At 35.6% G+C, this 16986-nt stretch overlaps 1 long non-coding RNA gene across 1 annotated transcript; it reads left to right on the top strand.

The window, feature by feature from the left end:
• The first annotated feature begins 11705 nt into the window (after positions 1–11705).
• LOC149919531 (uncharacterized) lies at positions 11706–15896 on the top strand. The gene is made up of 3 exons (XR_016463637.1): positions 11706–11765; positions 15567–15708; positions 15817–15896. It is a non-coding gene; the product is annotated as an uncharacterized LOC149919531 (long non-coding RNA).
• Positions 15897–16986: the final 1090 nt, after the last annotated feature.

Raw genomic sequence — 16986 nt, 5'->3', positions numbered from 1 at the left:
TGGTTGAAGGAAAGTCTCAGTGAGAAGCAATATGCAATATCAGTCTCTGGAGTGGGCAACAGTGTATTTCATATTACAGAATCTTGAAATTTTTCTTTTTAAATGATTTTGAAAGTGTGTATGAGTTTTGTGGGGTCATAATGAGAAAAAAAATCAAAGCTAACTTTGACATGCTTATGTACATTTACAGAAATTTTAAGCTATCTATATACGATAACCCTCATTATGGTGAAACCTTGGGATGCATGTCAAGTTAGCTGCATTTATGAAATGTAAATAAGAAGTCCTGGTTTATGTAAATATAGGGCATAGCATTTGTGGAAGCAAACGTGAAGGCATTTTTAAGAACCTGTCACTGAACACCATAAACCACCCACTCAAAAATCCTGTTCTGTTTTATCTCATTCTCTCTTCACTTCCACTACCACTAATACATGGGCTAAGGACGATATTGTTGTATGTACATATAGTAAAGAAGCAACATTTAAGTGTTTCTATATATATTGACAACTAAAGCAACCACTCAAAGGATGCAGACGTTTGAATGCTGTGAGTAACATACGTAAAAAGTATTTTCAATGTGTGGAACGTAGACAGTACAAATCAGTATCAAACACTGCAATGTCTATATAAATATAGATGTCTCCTTTTCTTTAGGAGGCTTACATTTCAAGTTCTTCAATCCAACAAAAGGCACAAAACAGAATGTCTGAATCTTCGGTATGCTGAATGCTTCCTGTTTGTACTGAGGCCTGTATGCACTGATGAGTTATGGATCCTCATTTTCAGTCTGTGGAGACAAGTATTGAAAGATCTGCAACATATTACTTCAGTAGTTCATGTAGAATTGATAAAAAGTAGTGTTAGAAATCATGTATTTCATTTAGTATTCAGAAAATAAATGTTCTTTGTTTTGTTTTGTTTTGTTTTGTTTTGTTTTGTTTTGTTTTGGGGGGGGTTACTTTAAATAATATTGAAGTCTAAATTATGCAGTTAAATTTTTACAAACCAGCATAAATGGTTAGGGATCCAAATAATTCCTTTCTAAGTATTTGAAATCTCTTATTAATTATAACACCAAATAATTGTACCAATCATCATATCCACAGAACATTTCAGTGTTCTCATTTCAAACTGTTTTCTTGTAGACTTCTGTATAACATGGAAAGCTAACAGCTCCAATTATACCTCTTTTCAGGTAGAGTAATTGAACAGTGCAGCAGAGAAATATATGATCTACAGACACTCTTATGACTTTACTTTTTTGAAGTGTTATTTGTGTAAGGCCTGAATTAACTCTTCAAATAATTAGTATATTTTTCAAGGGTTTACCATTAGTGCATAAAATAGGAGTTTACAGTTCATTTCAGATACTTTCAGTCTAAAATCATTAGTTTTAATAGAACTTCCAATATATCTTTTGTTCAGCCTCTATGGCACAGTTGTCTTTTATACAATTTAAAGACAGAGTATGCATGTTCTGGTGCCCTGTTGTTGGTCCTGTAGCTCCCAACTTTGAACAAAGCAGTAGTGAAATAGGGTAGGTTGTCAAAATGAATTAATCCAAGTATTGAATGAAGTGTTAGTAAGGTAATTTTGAAATTTGTGTCATTCTAAAAAATGGTAATCTCCGTACTCTGAAACAATATTAAACTACAGGGTTAGATGTGACAGAAATAGAAACAAAATAAACATATCTCTCTGTACATATTTATATATTTTACAGCACGGAAATATAAGGAATCAGAGTTTTAGACTTCACTACAGAGAAAGCACTGACTACCAGAGAAAGACAGTGCATCCTAAGCAATTTGAAGAATGGAGGGATTCCATAATATAAAATAAATTACAGCTATCATACAGTTTCTAAGGCTAGCCAGCAAGAAATTCAGCAGATAGGATCTGGTCTTCTGAAACTAAACTCTTCCAAATGGAATTCATAGCTCCAATCTTCACCAGAACAAAACAAAACAAAGCAAAACAAAACAAAACAATAAAAAGCAACTTGTGACTTTGAATATCAAATTATACCCAGAGATATGACATACTTTCTTCTTACCTCACAGTTCACCAGATACTGCATTCTTGCAACATTTCGTTTTCTTATTTAATATTTTTGAAATGATTTAAACCTTCATCTTTTAGCCAAGAGGATGAAAGATCCTATTACAACTTTTACCAGTAGGTCCTCAATGTCTATCCTTGTTCACATACTCCAGCTAAAACAATTTTATTGGTAAGTTTAAATTCACTTTTAAGAGGGAAAGAAAGCATGCAGGTAGTATAATGGTCTGAGTGAACATTCTTATTAGCAGGATGGAGAGCCATAATTAGTTACACACTCTTTTTGGTTGTGTTAGTCTTTAATTATTAATACAATGTGAAAGCAGACTGAAATTCTCACTGTTAGACCCTGCTGTTAGTGATATCCTCCTCTAGAGCATCATCTTGGAATATTTAAGGAATTACCAGGGAAGTGTGGGAAGCCTGATTCATTTCAGGCAAAGAAAATAATTGAGATGCCACTCACTAAATCTAAAAATCCTTGAGGTGTGTTTGGACTGAAAATCTGATCTTCTACATCTGTTCAGAACACACCAGATTGCTTTGAGCAATTCTGGTTGATGTACAACCATTTTATTCATTTTAACTGGATTTATGGAAGAGGCAGGTGCAAAAGTGTAAACACTGAGGAACATCCAGACATGCTCAGAATAACAATGTCTTAACAGTTTGGAAATCTCTATTATGTGCATCCTTACTGAGAAGAAATAGAGTGCAAAATGAGAACAGATTCACTGCTTATGTGCTGCAAAATTCTCTGAATATTTGTAACTAGCTACTCCAGCAATTGCATGGTAAGAAGGCCCAGAACATATTGTTCTTTAACAACTGACTGACTAGCCCTTCTTTTGCTTCTGAAGTGGAGCCACAAGGACTGAATGTGAGGAGGTGAATCTGGCACTGAACCAGAATCGAAACTGCTCCAGAAACATCAGTGCAAAGACTGTAGTTCTGATGTGTTTCCCAGATAAGGGAACTCAGAGCTCTATGCAACATTAGGCACACAAGATTAGCTAGGCAGGACTTCCTTCTCTTTTATCCTTGGAGAATAAATTACTTTTTAATGAAACAGTGGGTGTAAGTCAGTCTGAAATTAGTATGATAACTTGTTATGCGCAGTGAACGACTGTGCACTGATTAAACTTTAATATCAGTGATTCCAACTCACAGGTCTTCAAGTTTGGATTAGAAGTACCTTTAGAATTAGTTTGTACACTAGATTTAACAGACTCTTTGTTATGCTGGAAATGGACCATGTAGTATGACAGATTTAATTATAAAAATAAGGATAGAAGTGAAATAGAATCATCTGTGGGTTTTATTGTTGTTTGTTTAATTATTATTGTTTTCCCCAAAGCAGCCAGGATTTAGTACAAATGCTTTGAGAAGACTATCAAAGAATTGTCTAGCATTCTGCCCAGATGATTCAGAAGTCTTTAAACATCAACAACATCTTGGCATGTACCTGTGATGCTCTCAAGAAAAGTGAAAATTAATTATTTGGGAGGGGGGAGGGGAGGAGGAGAATACATTCTACATTTATTAACCCCACTGCTATAGCTGGAAATTCTTAGTCCCTCAGTTTTCTTATAGAGTGTGTGGAACTTGACTCTTGACATCTCCTGTGAGGAAAGGTTGAGGGAGCTGGGCTTGTTTAGCTTGGAAAAGAGAAGGCTCCAGGGAGACCTCATTGCGGCCTTCCAGTACTTGAATGGAGAATATAAACAGGAGAAGATACAACTGTTTACATGGGTTAATAGTGATATGACAAGGGGAGATGGTTGTAAACTGAGACAGGGAGTTTTAGTTTAGATATTAGGAGGAAGTTTTTCACACAGACGGTGTTGACACACTGGAACAGGTTGCCCAAGGAGGTTGTGGATGCCCCATCCCTGGAGGCATTCAAGGCCCGGCTGGATGTGGCTCTGGGCAGCCTCGTCTGCTGGTTGGCAACCCTGCAGATAGCAGGCAGGTGAATCTGGATGATCACTGTGGTCCTTTTCAACCCAGGCCATTCTATGATGTTGATTCCATGATGACGATGATGCAGCTTAGCCTAATTACCTAAAGGCCAGAAAAGAAGCTGTGTTGTAATGGCGTCCTAGTTAGCTTTTAAGTAAAAAATGTATTCAATAATGTATCCAGAATTGTTTGAGAATTCTCTATATTCAACCTTATTTCTTTCAAGTAAGAAGGAACAAAGGAATCCCTGTTTTATTTTATGATATTCTAAAACATTTATGGTTATTCAGTTCATTCTTGCTAGATGTCTGTTACAACAGATGATGGCTAGAACAATTTTAATGTATGTTACAATAGTTATTGTACTTTGACATGTAACAGAAACAGCATTTGTTTACTGTATGTAATTTGAAATACATTGTAAATAAATTTGGTTCTTATATTTCTGTGTTCAGAAATGTTTTGCATGTTTGTGTATGTGTGTTGTAGACATTCTTAATATATTTAATTATTATCTAGTTGCTGTATTTGCATATCATTTGAAATATCTAAATAAATGTACAATATTAACTAGTTCTAGTTAAGAAAGCTAAGAAATGTAGGTTGCTCTGAATGCAATGCCTCCTTTTTATCACCGTGGAAACTACATATACAAAAAGCACAATAGCACTGATAGAGCAAATTCTTATCTAAACACTAATTTTTTTAAGATAGTCACCACCATTAGCTGTGAATTTTTACCAGCAATGAACAAGAGCCTGTATGCATTGATCCTACAAGTCTTCATTTGGAATGTGGTTTGTCCTTCATATCGTTGTTGTTGCTTTTGAAGCACACTGCCCCCTCCCTCACTGTGATTACATCCACTGTTTAGTCTACATAAACATTCAGCAAGTGTTAATGTCAATGGGTGATTCTATTTATTTATTTATTTATTTTCCTGCAAGGAGAAATTCAGCAATACACCTTTGCTCCATGTCAGACTGCCTCTCTGCTGCCATCTGTCACACAGCAACAAAATGTAAAGGAATATTTGTGGGAAGATTCAACTTCTACTGCCATACAACCAACATCTATCTCTGGTATTGAGCCAGCATAATAAAATATAAGGCATTACTTTTGGAGCAGACTTTGTATAAAGCTTAAGTGTGCAAGTTTGATTAGAGTGTCAGTTAGTTCCCACAAGTGAACGGAAGCAGAAGGAGTAGGGATAAAATAGAGCTGTGAGAAGAATAAAAATATAGGAATATAGTATATTAAATTTATCTTTACTAAACAAATTACAGATTTAGTACATTCTTACAGTGCATTATCTTCATCCTCACTCAGGCCCTGAAAGTAAGCAATTTAGAGTCTAGGTATTTCCTGTATTGAAATTCATAGTGTGAAGTGACGCATCTTCTTATAAGGATATCATGAATGACACAGAATTAATTTCCTTGAAAATAAATGTTATTTGAACTCCAAGACTTTGTCAGCTAGCTTCCAAAGAAATGAAATGATTTCAACAAAAAGAGATGCACTTTTCCTGTTAAATAATTAAATTCAATTAAAAGTACTGAGATATTTTTAGATATTGTAGCTAAGAAAACACCTACTGCATAATTAATATTGTTTTTAGACTGATTTAGTTATTCAGTGAGTTAATTGTCTAAATTCGAGAAAGAATCTAATTTTCAGTGCCTACAAATTACTACATTGTTCCCAAGTACAATAAAAATGAGCACAATTGGGAACTTTCATCTCAGAAAACTTAAAAGAATTTGTAAGAAATTATCAGATCAAGGATAATCACACTATGCAATCTGTCACTGAGTGTTCAAGGACCACAGTATATTGCTGAAGAGTTTGGGTCTAGCTCTAGTCTGTAAGTTGATCAGGATTTTACTGTGTAATTCTTATGACTTTTTAGACAGTTACTGAACTGTTCCTTTGAGGATGAAAATGGATGCTTCTAGGTCATTGACATCAGAGTTAGTTGGGTGAGTTGATGGAGAGATTATTTTTGAAAAACTGAAGATGTTAGGAAGAAAAAGCATCGTGGATATTCTCCTTTTATGTTTACTAGGCTTAAATTAGCTCAAGTCATGATATTCAGAAAAAAGCCATGTCCTCTGCATTTTCAGTGGCTTTTCCAACCACAGGAACTTGCACATCTACACATTCAGAGCTCCCAAAGGAACATGTTGCCATCCAGGTCTTAGGTTGTGTTGGAGCTTCCTACCAGTATCTAATAGCAGCAATAAGTGCACCTGTGGACAGTGCATAGAGGTAAAAATAATAATAATAATAACAATAATTGCTCAACCTGGTGATAGAAATCTTCATGGGGAGAGGAGAATCTCTTTCCTGCCTACTTCAGTCCCAGAAGGGATTCTTACACAATAGTTGTGAGGCAAAAAAAATGATGTCAATAAAAGTACATCCAGCTTGGAGGAGTCACCTAAAGCTAGTGAGTGCATCCCCCATAGCCTGACCAATTCCATCAGAAAAAAAGGCAGCTTGTTTTCATAGGTCATTTTTAAGACTACAGGAACAGGCAATTCCAAAATGTTGGAAATCATCAGGTGAGGAAGAAGGTTGACTTGGCTGAGCAGGGACATTCTTCAGAGTTTAAAAAGAAATTGTGTGACCACTGGAAGAAAGATTGGTTGGCATGAGAGAACTACAGAGATGCTATTCTCCATAGCAATGAGAAAGAAAACTAGAGTGGCCAAAACTTAGTTTAAGCTGGCTAGCAGTATGTAAGAAAGAAAAAAGGGCTTTTAAAATATACTAACAGAAAAAGGAGGACCATAGATAATATTAATCCATTTTTTTAATGAGGATAGTCACCTCAAAAATAGGGACACAGACAAAATGGAGATTTAAATGCCTTCTTTGGCTTTGTCTTCAACCCTCCAGAGCCCTAAGGTGGAGGACCATGACTGTGGTATTGATGAACTTCCAGCCTCACCTTGAGGCACTGTGGGCAGGTTTGGTCACAACAACAATGTAAGAAGGATATACAACTATTAGAGAATGACCAAAGGAAGGCTATGAAGAGAGTGAATGTTCTAGAAGACAAGACTTTTGAGGAGAGGCTGAATTCATTGGTTTGAATTCAGCCCAGGGAAGAGAATATGGAAGGGAAGCCTCATGGCAGCCTACAGCTCCTCATGAGGGAGCAGAGAGGCAGTGCTGAGCTCTGCTCTCTTGTGTCAGTGACAGGACTCAAAGTAAAGGCATGGAGCTGCATCAGGGAAGGATCAGGTTGGGTGTTAGGGAAAGGTTCTGCACCAGAGGGTGGTTGCACATTGGAACAGGATCCCCAGGGCAGTGGTCACTGCACCAAGCTGCCAGAGTTCAAGAAGCGTTTAGACACCACTGCCAGAAATGGTTTTTGTTTTTGTTGTTTTGATTTTTACTTGTTTGTCCTTGATGTTTCTTGTACTGAGGACACCATATCTGGATGCAGTACTCCAGGTGGGGTCTCACCAGTGCCAAGCAGAGGGGAAAACTTGCAACTAAGCTGACATATTTACATGGTGGTATAACTCTACCCTTTGATTTTATCTCTTCACATGAAATTTTCATTTAGTCTTTTTAAATGTGAATTAATAAAAGAAAAAAAAATCATGAAACATAGAATTCTATTTCAACTTTTTAAAACATGTGGTTTTTTTTCTTATTCTTGTCAACACCCTAATTAAAGTAATATATAGATAATCTACACATTTATCTTCACCTATTTATTTTTTTTCTGGTTATAATTCAGTTCTACTATATTTTTCCAGTACTTTCTAGGTGCTTTTGTTTGTTTGTTTCTTTCTTTGTTTGTTTAATTATACAAATTAGTGGCTTTTGTCAGTTTACTAGAAATGAAGCCAACATTAAATGTTGCATGATATGAGGATGTTGGTAGTCCAATCAACTTCTCATAAGTTTATTTTTAGCAGTTTCTATGAAAGTTATGTGATCCCTTAATTTGAAATCCTACATCCCTTCCTGAAATTCAGTGTCTGATCTTTCTTTTCAAAACAAGCAGAAGTTGGCTGCTGTTGAGGAATTTGATTAGAGGAGGAAGTGGGTGCTTTGAGGAAATAATCTAGGCGTTTGTTTTTTTTTCTTTTCATTTCATCCATTAGTGAATACACATTAGGTTGAAGCAAAACAAGTGTCAACCATAAAAACCTGACTATCTACATGGGATAGGACCATTCTGAATTCCAGTTTATACCATTATGAAGAATTAATAGAAAATTCTACAACATTTATTCAAACATAAAATGTTTCCCATAATGAATGTTTGAATAAGTGACTGAAAACCAATTCTTATTCTTGATCTTTGATTCAATAAATATGCATTTAATTTCTATCTAATTAAATGGCTTCAACAAGCCAGAGTTCTCTGCATGTAGACTGATCAGTTTCTGTTCTAGGAAGTTGGAAATGTGGGTTTAATGCATTTGTTACCACAAGGGACTGGATTTTAAGAATCAGATATAATAAATAACAAACAAACAGCAACAACAACAAAATACAACACTGAGATTCCAATGGGGATAACTGATATCAAACTGTCATTTATGTGCAAAATAGAGACTGCTCTTCTAATGAGTTAAAAAGACACATTTAGCCATGCTACACAACCACACCTTACCACTGTAAAGTGTTTTGTTAAAGTTTGTCTTATTTTGTTGAAAATAACTCAGAACATTAAAGTGAGGAGAGGAAGTGAAAGTTTCAAGGTGACTGTGGCATTTAAGAATCTCTAGCCAGAGTGCTATCTTTTCTGTTTAAATGCTTTACCTGATGCGTGGTTGTCTCTTTACGTTTGGGTCATATTCATCCTTCTAGCCAAGTCAGTGAAGCAGTACATGAGCTTGTTTCTTTCATTGTCATCCAATTGACCCTACTCAGTAACCCTATTTTTTTAAAAACATTGTCTTGATGTAAACTGACTTCTCTTTGGTAGAAGGAATTATAATTCTAAATGATTCTTATGAAATGTAGTTATAATATAAATACAAACAAAACTCATATGTTGAACTACAGAATGTAATGCCCTACCAATTTCCATTTTTAATTTACCTTGATTGCATAATTTTGCTTTTACTCTGTAAAAACTATTTTTCTCTGCACAGCTGATGTTAATCCAATCTCCTTAGTTTCTAAAGCATTCTGTAGTTCCATACAAATCTACAAATACCACAAATTTACATGAAAAAAAAAAACAAAAACAAAAACAAAAACAAACAACCGAACACTTCACCTCTGAAAGAATATTGAAATAACATTAAGACTATGCATGTGGCTCTGGAACATGGAATTGTATCTTACCACAAGGATGGATGCAAGTACATGATCCTATGACACAGAAATATAGAATTCCAAACAAAGAAAAAATCTATCGAATTAAAGTCTGGCAGTACATACCTGTTTAAAAGATTGATAAAGGATTGCACTTAGAAAGCACTGAATTCAGTAGGAAGCTGGTAATATATACTTTAATCTAATATTTCATAAGTAACTGGCAAAATAAGATTTTTCATTTTTACGGTTTCTTGCACCTGCTGCTCTCTCTTGAATGTCAGTGATGCTATGAATTGTTACTAAGGAAACAGAGAATCTTGAATTTAATTAATACTTATCAGGTAAAGAACTTTAGGCTATTTGATTTTAGGGGGTAGGGGGGGGAAACTTTGAAAACAATGTTGTTGAAAATCAGCCTCACATATCTTGTTACTGATAAAAATCTCTGGCTGTAGCAGTTTTGTCTCATTCCTCTACAAAAAATAAATAAAAAATGAAAAATGAAAAATAAGAAATAATTTCTAAAAAAGGAAACTAACAAATAAACAAAACAAAACCAAAAGAAAACTCCACAATTTAGAGAATAAATGAATGTGCAAATGGCAATTAAAGTAGCCATTTCTAATTATCTTTTCTTCTGCAGTTTGGTTTTATAGAGAAATTGAAATACATATAAAATTGCCTTTGAGGTTTATATGAAGTCCTCGTGTATTGTAACCTCTGTCAGAACTGGAATTAGAATTTACTATGTGGGCCTTCTCCAGAAGGAAACTGGAGACATGATCATGAGGGATACAGAGAAAACTAAGGTGCTCAATGATCTCTTTGCCTTAGTCTTCACTGGCAAGGACTCTAGACACAATGCCCAAGTTGCAAGTTGCAGATAGCTATTGGAAGAACTTAGAGACCTGATGAGATCATCCACAGATGGTCCCTTCCAAGCCAAACCACTTTATGATTCTATGATTCTATTGTTTGCTTGTACCAATATTTCATATTTCATTGATAACTCATATTCCAAGATTTTATGTTGAATGAGTCTGTCATACTGAATAAACTTTCCGAGAATACATTTTTAAGGCAGCAAAATTCAGAAGCATCCATTTTCTCCTCTCCGTGGTCAGAAAGGTATTCATCATGCTATGATGAAATGCATATGGCCTGAATCTTCTCTCAGTCACCATGAAACTACTGAAAACTACTATATATGAGGGATAATTGAGGTCACTTTGTCCAGTCCAGAGAAGAGGAGGCTGAGGGGAGGCCTCATGGTGCTTGATAGCTTCCTCACAAGGAGAGCAAAGAGGCAGCACTGGTCTCTGCTCTCTGGTGACAGCAATAGAACCCAAGGGAATGGAGCTACATCAGAGTTGGATACTAAGAAAAGGTTCTTCACCAGTGTGTGGTTAGGTACTGGAACAGGCTCCCCGGGTCAGTGGTCATATACTCAAGCCTAACAGAGTTCAAGAAATATTTAGACAACACTCTCAGAAATATGGTTTGAATTTTGGATAGTCTTACATGGAGCCAGGAGTTGGACTCAATGATTAGATGTCAGGGGGAAATTATTTACTGAGAGAGTGGTAAGGTGCTAGAACAGATTACCCAGAGAGGTTGTGGATGCCCTGTCCTCAGGAATTTTTAATGTCAGCTTGGATGGGGCCCTGGGTAGTACTTGATCAAGCAGTTGCCAACCCTGCTTGTATTAGAGGGGTTGGTACTTGATGATCCTTGGGTTGCTTCCACCTCAAGCCATTCTATGATTCTATGTTCCTTGTGGGTCCTTTCTAACTTAGGATATTGTATAACTCTGTGATTCTATGAATTAGTCCATAATTCTATTTCATTTATAAACAGACTTCATATGAAGTCCTGCTAAGCTTGTTTTATTTTTCCTTTCCCTTTTAATCTATTTTTAGTTGTTAACCTAAAATTTACTATGTGAATGTTCATTATTACAGTGATGACAGATTCATGCTGTTGTCACAGATTATTTACAGTTTTAAATGGCTGACAGATCAATAGTTAAGATATCAGGGTAAAACTGTCTATTCTTTTTCTTTTTGTTTATGTGTTCATAACTTCAATTAACTTGGAAATACTTTTTTTTTCAGAATTTAGTACACACCCAAGGAACTTTCTGCAGCCTGAATCCTTTTTAACCATATGTTCAGTCAGAAATAGGTAGCATAGAGAAAATACTAAATCACGGCTTGAACCAGTGAATAAGCCTCTAGCAGGAAGGCAGGGCCAACCCAGAGGAGCTCAGTTGTATGCAATACATTTGAGTGACTAGAAGGGGGTGGAGTCAAGATCCACCCTTTCCCTGACCTTATTTAAGAATTGACTGTGGAGGCAAGGTGATCTTGTTGGAGGCTTTGGGTGTTTTTGTTTTGTTTTTTGTTTGTTTGTTTTTTCTTTCCTGTATATGAGGCCTTTGGAAGGTAAGTAGCTTTTTTTCTTTTGTTTGAATGCTCATATCTGTTGCATTTGAGCAAGTCCTTATTTCCTGTGGTCTTGGACTTTGCTATTCTGCTGCTGTTGCAGTGTTTTCTATTGTGTTCCAGCTGGGAATGTGTCAAATAAAATGTGAGGGTACGTAGCATGGAATAGGAATGTTAACCAAGTTATTCTGATGTGTAATTAAAATAATTGTTGTGAACAGCTCATTATCTTGTGGAAAAGATGATGTAATCAATCATAAGTGATTTTTATCTTTAAGACCAACAGTTTACTAGCTCTAATTGATAATATGTGTAACTTCTAATAAATATGTAAAAAATCTGACACTAACTTACTGTCCTCATTTTTTTTTTAAATAAACTTTTGGCTAATTGTGATCACAGTGAAGGGTCTAGATTCAAAGAGACTAGGTTTCTGCTAGAGGTTTCTGACTATTGTCGCTCCTTTCCTCTCCCCTCCAGTTAGTCTACTCAGATGTCCTTTAGAACTTATTTTAGCACTAATCTTCCTTGCCCTTAAAGCTGTAAAGGGATAAAGATAAAACAAAAAGTAACTAATTCAAAAGAAATTACACTTTGCCTATAAGCTGGAAGATAAAATTAACTGCCTTATGCATCTATAGGAGTGTAATAATGAAATACCTTCTTATGTGATGTTATTTTACAAAGATTTGTGTAACTCTTTAATGTAGGTTTTATGCGCTCAAAGACTTCTGGTATGTAATATGTATTCTACTTAACAACTCTACTGCAGTGTACGTGGAAGGCAATGTTATTTTCACATTATAAGTAACAGCTTGTCCAGAGATCAGGGACCAGGATGCATGTAGGTATTTCAATCCCAGCTACTCTTTATCAAAGATGAACAGCATCATATATCTTTCAGAAGGGAAGTTTATGAGGTGCTTTATTAACTTCTCCAGTAGTGGAAGACCTGATCGTGTAAATTATCCTGTAGTGCTTCATTCTAGATATGCAACATAATTCAGCTGTCTGTGTGTGAGAAGTGTATACAAGATATTGGAATAATATAATTTTTGCCCTTTTTCTATTTAGTGTAATAATTATCTGGGTTGTAACCCTGGCTCTTGATATTTGTTGGTCCTCTAAAATGGCTGTGACTGAGTACCATCTGTCTTGCAGTTAAGTGTAACCTAGAGTTTAATCATGTTTCTTGTTGTCAAGCAACAAGCACTTCAGCAGTTCTTAATGTTCTACAAGTTAAAGTAATAGAATTTATCTAAAATATTCCATTAAATTAAATGCACTATGATTTATTTTCTTCTATAATCAAACTGATAATCTCACAGTAATACAATGCAAAAATATAAATTAAATACTCTTTTTTTTTTTTGTACATACAGATAATATTAATGTAAAACCATGTAATGCTTATTTTTCTATGTTTCAGATAATATGTAGATGACACTGTTGTACATTTATTTTAAACTGCTTAAATCTGTCAACTCAGTCATAGTTGTAAGTATATACATCATTTATGGGGCATGATTATGAGTAAGGACTAGTGAACTGTCTGTAGGAGAACTATCGTTTTTACATATTTAATTTTCTATCATGAAATGACACTTCAGATGGTTGGCTTTTGTTTTCACTGACATAATATACTCCATGTTTAGTACATATATGTGATCAGTGAATTAGAACTTGCATTTTTTGATAAAGGGAGGAGAAAATCATGTAAGAATTGATGCAGGTAGAATGGGAACAACAGAAGAATATTGCAGTAACATGGGATCCCCACCAAGCAGAATCTAATAATGAAGGTGAAATATTGCTTATTCACTTTCCATAGGTACTACATATTATGAAATTAAAAAATAAAAAAAAATCATAATGTCTTTAAAAATATAGTTGAAAACAAACCATATGAGAATTCCTTATTTGGTAGTTTGTTACTATGAAAAGTCTTCATGAAAATTTTCTTGTTTCAATTAAATATTAATTAGTAAAGGCTTTTTTTTTGTCAGTATTACTAATCTCAATCAGGAAAGAGCTCAATATAGTTGATTTCTATGGGGACTAGAGCACATCGAATTTCCTGCACCATATTAAACAAGAAGACACTTAAAATACAGTTTGAGTTTCATCCTTCAATCGAGTGAATTCTAGTGGGTATTTGAAAATGCTTATCATCTCTCTCTTTTTTTTTTTTATAATGAGAACCTTTGGAACGTTTTTTCTTTTTTACTACAAAAGTAGAGCTTGCAAAACTTGAAAATTAAGTGGAGCGAAAATTACTTCCCAATCCTATTTAAGAGTCTCTTTTGAAAAGTTACGGACATAGCTCTTTCAACTATGTAAGAGGCCTACACCTGGAAACAGTGGGAACAGAGTATGTTCAAACACCATGCCTTCTGTTATAGATTTAACTTTGTGTGTTTAAGTAATACCGTTAGTTCACAGAATCACACGGTCCTGGGATGACTGTGGGGGACCTCTGGATGTCATCTAGTTTAAAACCTCTGCTCAAGCAGGCCCATATGGACTCCTACCCATGGGCTACAGCTCTGGTCCAGGGTCTGTTCCTGTGAAAGTCTCTCCATGGGCTGTGGTCTCCTTCAGTCTACATCCACCTGTTGTACTGTGGGCTCCTCCACAGGCTGCATGTGGAGATCTGCTCTGCATGGTGCCCCATAGGCTGCAGGAGGAATTCTACTCTGTGCCTGCAGCAACTGCTGCCATCTTCTGGCCTGACCACGGTGTCTGGATTGCTGTTTGTCTCCACAGTTTCTCATTCCTCTGTCCCAGCTGCTTTTGTGTAGAAGTTATTGTGGAGTTTTTTTTGGTTATTTATCTCCTTTCACAGAAGCACAGCTGGCATTGTTCATTGGCTCAGCTTTGGCCAGGGGTGGGTCCCTTTTGGAACCAGCTGGAATGGATTGTTTCTGATACGTGGCAGCTTCTGGGCTCTACTAATAGAAGCCAAGCCTGCAACTCTCCTACTATCAAAATAATGCAATTTAAACTCTGAAGATCTTTCCAGGTCCCTCTAGGTAGCAGTGAGAACATCTGATTAATCTGCCACTTTGTCCAATTTTGTGTCATCTGCAGACTTAATGGGAGTATGTTCAATCCCATTGTCCAGATTATTCATGAAGGTGTTAAACAGGACTGGATTCAGTATTGACCTGTATGAATACCACTAGTTAATGATCTCCAGTGAGAATTTGCACAAACTACCTTCTGGCCATTTAGCTTGTTCTTGGTCCACCTGACTATCTACACATTCAATCCATTCTTTAGGAGCTTCTCTATGAGGATCTTATGGAGGACAGTGTCAAAATCTCTAAGTCCAGTAGGATAACATCTCTTAAAAATTATCAGATTGGCCAGGCATGAGCATCTTGCACTGTGACTTGTGCTCCCTCCTATGTGTTTCAGATGATAACAGCATTTGAAATGAAATGTAAATATGGCAAACTCAAGTTATAGCAAGTAATTCATGTGTTTTGATATATTGGCTGAATGCCGTCCTGTGAACAGTGAAAGATATGTAGCTCTGCTTTACACTTAGATACAGGAATTTGAGAATAGATTTCAAGATGTCAAAAGAAATTGTCACTTCTTTGTATATTTGCAACTCCATTTTCAGTCAACATAAATATATTACTTGCAGATTTTCACATGGAATTTGTAGAGTTGCAATCAGACATCCAACTCAATGAAGAATTTGGTTATGTATCTTTACCAGACTTTCAGAAGTCCTATCTTAGCAGAGACAAATATCCCTTGCTTCACAGTTCACTGTCTTTTTGGCCGTAGTACATTTGTGGACAATTATTGTCAAGGATGAAGCACAGGAAGAAAAATATTTCAACAGAAATATTGAGTACCTTGAGAACTCACAAGAAATGGAAATCACTGCCAGAACACCAGACTGAGGCATTTGTTTCACAGAAATAAGGTAAAACATCTGACTAGTTTTGTTTTTGTTACTCTGTTGTTTGTTTTTATAAGAAACGAAGTTTACATGTTTTTTATTTACCTTAAATTCATTGTGTTCTTCTTGCAGTCCAAGGCAATTCTTATTTGCCCAGTGTGACCCAAGGAAGCCAAGGACAACCATGGGATAGGCCAAACCTGACTTCACCTTGCTGGATTTATGTTGAATATTTCTGTAGGGAAGAAGAAGGAAAAAAAAAAATATATATATATATATATATATAAGAAACTACCTTTGTAGGGCAATAAAAGCATCAAGCATTTAGTTCTGTCTTTTTATTTGCTTTTGACATTTTTTTTTTTTTTATTTTCACAACAATATAATTCATCAATTAGTTTAACACACTTTCATCCTGAAGTAAATGTGTCAAAGCTTTAGTACTATCATTGTTGCATGGATGTAAATACTTTGTATGGGTAAAGGCCTTCAATCTTTATTTTTTAGCCAGCCTCTCCACTTGATAAGTCATCTCTCTACTCTAGTGCTTTTCTGGTGTGGCAAAGTTACCTTTGTCAGATATTTCAAGTGCTGTAACCCTTGTGTGCTTTCACTCCTGCAGCTTGAATCATTGTTCTAAGTTCTCTGAGAGAGTCTGTTTTCTAAGTTGTCCTATCTGTCCTCTGTCTTCTTACTGCATTGCTTTTAGTTTGTCAAATTCTTCCATTTCCTCCTTCCCTAGTTTGCAAGGCTGATTCTGTATTGACTCCATGTTATGACAATCGTAATAAATAACAAGGAAATAATGGTCATTTTAATATCCAGTAATCTTACTCAATAGCAAAGGGACATCTAAGACATAGCCGTCATAGAGGATAGTGTTTTTACCTGTAATGAAACATCTTTGCCCTAATGAAACAAAGATAGAAAGCTTGATTGGGGGTCATTAGAAGGTATTATTGTAGAGATTGGGGTGGATGGGGATGCAAGGTGCTTTGTGTATGTATGCTTTATTTTGGATGCAATTGTGATCTTTTTTTTTCTCTGGGGAGCACTCTTGGGAGCTGCTGCCACTTCCCAGACTCCTCCCAATCCCCGTTTTTTCAAAAGATGACTTTGAACTGGACATATGTCATCAGTTGCAGATCTTGAGAATAAATACTTGCACATATCAACCTACATTCACTTTCTTTATATAACAAGATTATTTATTGAAATTTGAAAAGAAAAAAGAAATTAACTTTATGAAGGAGAGAAATAAGAACTATTTCACTTTTGTTTCTTTCACAAGGGCTTATGATC

This window comes from Phasianus colchicus, chromosome 1, assembly GCF_987193195.1.
Source record: "Phasianus colchicus chromosome 1, bPhaCol1.hap1.1, whole genome shotgun sequence".
NCBI classification, from domain to species: domain Eukaryota; kingdom Metazoa; phylum Chordata; class Aves; order Galliformes; family Phasianidae; genus Phasianus; species Phasianus colchicus.
Note: the sequence above shows the minus strand (reverse complement) of the source record. Positions and strands in the feature narration are given on the sequence as shown.